Source organism: Onychostoma macrolepis, chromosome 11 (genome assembly GCF_012432095.1).
Source record: "Onychostoma macrolepis isolate SWU-2019 chromosome 11, ASM1243209v1, whole genome shotgun sequence".
Lineage (NCBI taxonomy): Eukaryota > Metazoa > Chordata > Actinopteri > Cypriniformes > Cyprinidae > Onychostoma > Onychostoma macrolepis.
This window is the reverse complement of record NC_081165.1, coordinates 21137681-21144940: the sequence shown is the minus strand read 5'-3', so window position 1 is coordinate 21144940 and position 7260 is coordinate 21137681.

The following is a 7260-nucleotide window of genomic DNA, read 5'->3' as shown; positions in this document are numbered from 1 at the left end:
CATCTTCTGAAAGTTATTTTGGAAAGGCACTGTATTGAATTATTCTGGACTTGCTCTGCCTGAAACTTTATACATTTTGAATTGACCTATATGCGCATATGCACTGTAATGATTAGCTATACGGCCCTTTTATTCTGGCATATGCATGTGATACATGCTCACTTTCCTTATTTCCATCTGGATTTCAGCCAAGACTGCACTGAGCATAGCACATGTAAAGAAACATAAAGACTTTCTGCCACGCAGAGCCTGTGTGCACTTTAAAGTGCACTTTAACACCTGCAAGAGACATTAGCATAAATTAGTGTGCTAGCGTTAGCTGGCTAATCCTTTATCCTGAATTAGCACTTATAATGGCTCTGTCTCTGTTGTACAGGAAGACCTAATAAATGTGGGCCAGCAATTAGAGGTTATCTTCAAAAGTTACATCAAAAGTTTAAAGCTTCTTCTCTTGAGGCAATCCAGACCTTTAATGGCTTGTGAACAGAAAACCTAACTCTTCTTTTTTTTTTTTTTTTTTAATCTCAGTTTCTAGTAGGTATGTAGTAGGCCCTATATTATATTATATTATATTACATTACATTACATTATATTAGGCTTCAAAGGTTTGGGGTCAAATAAATGCTCATCAAGGCGGCATTTATTTGATCAAAAATACAGTAAAAACAAGTAATATTGTAAAACGTTATTACAATTTTCTATTTGAATATATTTTAGAATCATTTTAATATGCTGATTTGGTGCATTAGCAATGTTGAAAACAGTTGTGCTGCTTAATATTTTGGTTGAAACCATGATTTTCACCATTGTTTTCACCATTTATTTGAAATATAAATATTTAGTATACATGTTTTAATGTCACTTTTGATCAGTTTAATGTGTCCTTGCTGATTAAAAGTATTAATTACTTAAAAGTAATTAAAATAAAGAGAAAATAAATTAATACAAATAAAAAAATGTTTGTTACTCTAAGAGTCTTTGAAAGCCATCAGCATGCAATGTGCAAATCTGTGGATATTTTCTCTTTCCTTTGCTCAACTGTTTAGGAAAGCTATCAAACATTAAATATCTTGTTTTTATTTCACTGTGCCATAGCCAGTAGAACCTATTTGTTGACTTTTAGTTGCTATATACAGTATGTCAGGAACAATATTATCATTTTCAAATGATAAAACCCAGATACAGAATCAATGAGTACAAGCAGAAACCCTTGGTGTGCATCTCCATTTCCTCATAAAATGAACACAGGGCCACTCTTTGAAGATTATTCATCATCTAATGTTATTCTACCTAAACAGTTTCCTATTTTTTAACCGAATCACCATTGTTATTTAATGTAGATTAAGGGATCTGCCACTAGGGGCAGAAGTGTGGCTCTTGATCAGAGTGATGATGTTTTCGATCCCAGATTTCTTTTCCACAAATGTGCTTCATTATAGACGCATTTGCATCAGTGTGGCCTATATGTGTGTGTGTCACACCTAGAATCTCCCCTACGGTTGCAAAGGGTACAAAGTCCTCGTCTTGCATAATCAGATTCAGCATATTGTGCCTAACTCACATGCCAGTCAAGGTTGTGTGCTTACTGTAATTCATTCACCCACTCATGCCCCAAAAGAAGAGGAAAGGATCAAAAATGCAGTATAATTTGTAGGTAATGTTGTTATTGAAATGGAGCTCATCCTCACATCACTTTCAAAGCATTCCTGCAGTCTCAGTGGAAGCTGACACTGGAACCATATTAAGAGATACTGGGTGCATGGTGTGTTTTGGAGCTGTTCCAGGTTCTTCAGGAGCTTGCTGGTTACACAGAAACACACATATAGACGTACTACACACGTAGAGAGCAGGAGGTGCTCTTATAAAGTTGCGGTTTACTGAATCTGTACAGGAAGCCCCACAAAGTGGGTGGTGAGGAGCCCTAAAGCCAAAGCTGAATTGATATAAGCAGATTTAAAGGGACTGTTTACTCTGAAAAATTAACATTCTGTCAACATTTACATGCAGTGCAGGAACAAATTTTACGTTACATTTAATTTTTCATTGATATTGATGACAAAAAGTACAAAGCAAAACATCAGAATGAGAGCACGAATAAATTAATACATGAATAACATGAAAAACCCGAGAGTTGATTATCAAAGAAATATGCTAAATAGAGAATGTCACATGATTGCATTATACATAAACCTTTTGAAATGGTACTATTATGAACACTTACCAATATGTACTTATCTGTAAGTTACAATGATGTGCTCTTTAGCTTTTGTATTTCAGGGTATCGCTCCAGGGACAACTTCCAACTTTTTTCAGATAGTGTAAGAAGAAAAATATTTTTCTCATTTTTTGTGCACATATACACACTTGCCAAGGTCCCAAGGCTAAGCAAGGTCACAAATTTCCCATCTAGGCATTTACCATTCTTCTTCAAACAGAAAGATCAAGCATAGTCAAGGACAGCAGTTAAATTAAAACAGAACAAAAGGCTTTTATTCATCTTGTTTGTTGAGTGTAGCCTATCAAGGCTGATTTCAACGTCCATCCTTGCTTTGAATGAACGTTTATTTATAATACCGCGCACATCACTGTGAAGGGACCATTTGGGTTTAATAGAAAAGTTTTGCATGCACCTCTTTTCATCTAGTCGCCAATGAATTCCAATAGGAAGGAAACTGTTCTTTGATAATGACTTTCAAAGAAAGTTATATTTTCAGATGTTACAGCGAAACATTTCAAACCAATCCAGAAATCAAACTGGACTTTTTTAAAAAGCTAATTCATTTAATCCACCCACTGAAGAGCTTTAGGGGATCATATTCTGACCAAAGGATGTTTGAAGGTTTTATAGTACTTTCCAGCAATTGGATAGCACTCAGAGTGCATTCATGTTAAGCTAATGAACAGGATTGCAGCCACAGAGAAAGAGAGACAGATGATGAGCAAAGACGGAGAGATTTGGGCTTCAATTGCGCATCTGGTCAGCTGGTTACATTTAGTAAATAAAGATTATGCAGGAAAAGTGAGGCTGACGTCACTGAATTAATGTGTTTACTTGGACACTCTAAATAAGTATTACATCAATGTTATCTATATTATTTAAATTTGCCATATTACACTTAATGAAACAGCCGTTTACTCAGTTTTCACTCTTGTGTTGATATTGTATAACCACACTTGAAATAATAACTAATAATAATAATAATAATTTTTGCCTGTTTCTGGTAAAACTGATTTACAACACATATGCATTGTTGTTAAAATACTTTATTTAAATGATTCAAATATGTACTCAGTATTTATTACTATTAATAGTTTAGCTTGCTAATATGACTCATACTTACACCTGATATGAATGCTGCACTCAACACTATATCACTACATTCATTTTAGTCAAAAAAAAAAATAAAAAAAAAAAAAAAGATTATACAAAATTGGTAGGTATGTCACAGTTTTATGTTTCTTCTTCTCTACATTTCTCTGAGATCAATAGGTCATTATAGATGAGGGCATACTGCTTGCAATGCCAAAAAGCTAAGCAATGACTGAACAGGACTGAATTTGTGAACATCATGGCATGCCTTGCCAAATCTGTATATTATATATGTAAGTTTTAGTTTTGACATTTGCATACAGCTTAAAAGGATATTTCACCAAATAAAAAATCTCTTGTCAAGCAAACACAGTTGAGCTTCAGTTTACCATATTTGATGTGCTCTATGTATGTGTTTATCAGTGTTTAAATTTGAATAAAAATCTAAATTAAATCTGTTCAACATATAAAGCAATCGTGTCTCTTCAGAAGGCTTTGATTAAACCACTCGATTCATATGGATTACTTTTATGGTGTCTTTATGAACTTTTTGCTTCATAAAGCTTGAAAAATTTGGTTGTGTGGACTGTCAATACATAAAGAAAAATTTGTGTTCTGAGGATGAATGAAAGTCTTACGAGTTTGTTACGAAATGTTGGTGAGTAAATGATGGCAGAATTTTCATTTTTGAAAATAAATAAATAAATAAAAATCCCTTTAAAGAGCTTAAGATCTTAATCTCCAACCAAATGGTATAAGATAAATTACTTATACTTATATAGTATATATAGTAAAAAATAAAAATAAAAATAAAATAAATACACTAATGTGTATAATGTACACTCTAAAAAATGGTGCTAAATAGCACTAAAAGTGGTTCTTTGGCTCGTAATCATAGGGGAACCACTTTAAGTGCATGCTACATATATAGCACCTTAACCACCTCAAAGAACCGCTGAAGAATTACAAGTTCTTTATTGGTGCTATATAGCACTTAAATTGGTTCCCCTATGATTACGAGCCAAAGAACCGCTTAGCGACCACTTAGCCACTTGCTATATAGCACCTCAACTACCACAAAGAACCACCGAAGAACTGATTTTTATGTGTGTAGTGAAAATATAAGGGTATATAAGAAAGGTCTATTTGAGAAATATTTGTCATCTGTTCCAGTCAGACAAGATTTAATTTCAGAAACTCATTATTAATAAACAACTATTAATAAGCAATATCAGCAAATTCATTAAGTCTGATGTTGATAGTGAAGCTTGCCACTAACCAAGTATAGTTACAATCAGTGCAAACGTAGACTATTAAGCTCACTATTAAATATTGTATTTAGATGTCAAATTCCGGAAATGTTGGGACGTTTTTTAAATTTGAATAAAATGAAAACTAAAAGAATTAGCCAATATTTTATTCACAATAGAGCATAGATAACATAACAAATGTTTACACTGAGAAATTTTACAATTTCATGCACAAAATGAGCTCATTTCAAATTTGATGCCTGCTACAGGTCTCAAAATAGTTGGGACGGGGGCATGTTTACCATGGTGTCGCATCTCCTCTTCTTTTCAAAACAGTTTGAAGATGTCTGGGCATCGAGGTTATGAGTTTCTGGAGTTTTGGTGTTGGAATTTGGTCCCATTCTTGCCTGATATAGGTTTCCAGCTGCTGAAGAGATCGTGGTCATCTTTGACGTATTTTTAGTTTAATGATGCGCCAAATGTTCTCTACAGGCAACGTTGTTTTTAAAGTATTCCACAATCTTTGTACGCACTCTTTCACAGATTGGAGAGCCTCTGCCCATCTGTACTTCTGAGAGACTCTGCCTCTCTAAGACATCCCTTTTATAACTAATCATGTTACAGACCTGATGTCAATCAACTTAATTAGTTGCTAGATGTTCTCCCAGCTGAATCTTTTCTAAATTTCTTGCTTTTTCAGCCCTTTGTTGCCCTCATAACCTCGATACCCAGATGTCTTCAAACTGTTTTGAAAAGAAGAGGAGATGCTACACCTTGGTAAACATGCCCTCGTCCCAACTTTTTTGAGACCTGTAGCAGGCATCAAATTTGAAATGAGCTCATTTAGTGGATAAAAGTGTAAAATTTCCCCGTTTAAACATTTGTTATGTTCTCTGTGTTCTATTGTGAATAAAATATTGTCTCATGTGATTTGAAAGTCTTTTAGTTTTCATTTTATTCAAATTTAAAAAATGTCCCAACATTTCCGGAATTCGGGTTGTAGAAACTAGAAGAAAAACATGCAGAAACCTAATTTGAAAGTTCACAATGGGATTGTGTGGTGAACTAATGCTGTAGGTCAGCTTATAAATTTTATAATAAATAAATTCTAATTCAAATAGAATAAAGAAATCATTGGACTGACTAATTGCATGATATGCCAATGTGTTTATCATGTGTTCATCAACCAAGAGCGAGGAAGGGGGTTGGGAGAGAAAAATGTAGATAGTTCGCCCTCTGCAATAGGGGTTGCTTGCGGGAAGGAATGGGAAGGCAGATGGAATCGGATGAAAAGGAGAAACAGGGGTCACAGTCACTGTGCATCAGCCACCCAGACTTAAATGACGTGTTCTGGCAGGGCGGTTTGTGGTAGAAGGCCAGCAGTGAGAAAGTCCTGCCCTCTCTCAGGTCAGAGAGGATTTGACTGGCAAAATGAGAGAGATGTTGTTGTAAGTTGCACACTCAAATATACAAATCTACTTCCACATCAGGAGTATACCTTCCTTACTTCCTTTCTGAAACAGGAAGGTGCAATACTGAATTGAAGCATTTTTTTGGTCACGCAAGTGCACTGAGCTTTAGGTCTCAGCTGGCACAGGTCAACGAGAGGGACATCAGATTTTCGCTGGAGCCAAACAGCATTTAGTTACCACTTCAAATTTGCTCATGATTATTTCAGGAGTGAAATCGGGTTAGACATGTTACATCATCATTCAAAGATCCCAGATGCAGCAGGCTGGCATGGCGTGAACGCAGCGAGCGTCTGATAGCTCCGCTGACGATTGGAGGAGAAGTTGCATGGTTTAAGCTTAAAAGCACTCTGTTTCCTGTCCCATCCAGGCCAATGGTTGGCGTCTCCAGGGAGAAGGAGTACTTTGAATGTTATTTTTAGGATCAGAGAGCTCATTTGCTTTTCCCAAGGTGAACAGCGAAGCCCATCTGATCCCGACGACGGCCCTTCACGTGTCAAGCTCTAACATGCTGTCAGACAAACACATGCAGAAAAAAAAATACTGTATGACTATGGACATAAGTGACAGAGGTGAAGAAAAATAGTGTGTTGAAATGGGACTTTCGTTATTTAAAAACATACATTTGCAAAGAAATGCTGGAATGGTTGATCGTGACAGTATTGACATTGATAAAAATAATTCTATGACTCGATACCACTGTTTCATGTCTGATACAGATACAGAAAAACAAACACAAAAATATGGCATAAAATATATCAATTCTAATATAACAACATTATGTATTATATGAAAATCTTAAAACCAACAATAATTTTGTAAAAAATACTGCTGTTACTGCATGTTACATCTGCAAATGTATTATGAACAATACATATGTGATAGCTATTACTTCATAAATATATAGACACTATAAACAGCGTTTTGGAAAATATAGCACATTTTGTTTTTTTTAGAACAACACACTTGGAAGGCAGGTTGAACCTGAATAACAAGGATTCATATGAGATGAACCCTTATGCTAGGTTAAATTTCTTCACAAACCAGCACTCCTGGCAAACAGATAAAACTGGTTGTGCAAGAGTGTAGGAAACAAATTCCTATCTTTTTAAACAGCAAGTCTTAATCATAACAAAGACAAAACTACTCTGGAAATATTTTAGGCTAATGATTTATGGCTCAGGTCCAGTACAGTGATTCTGAAGATAATTTCAATTAAACTCATTACAAT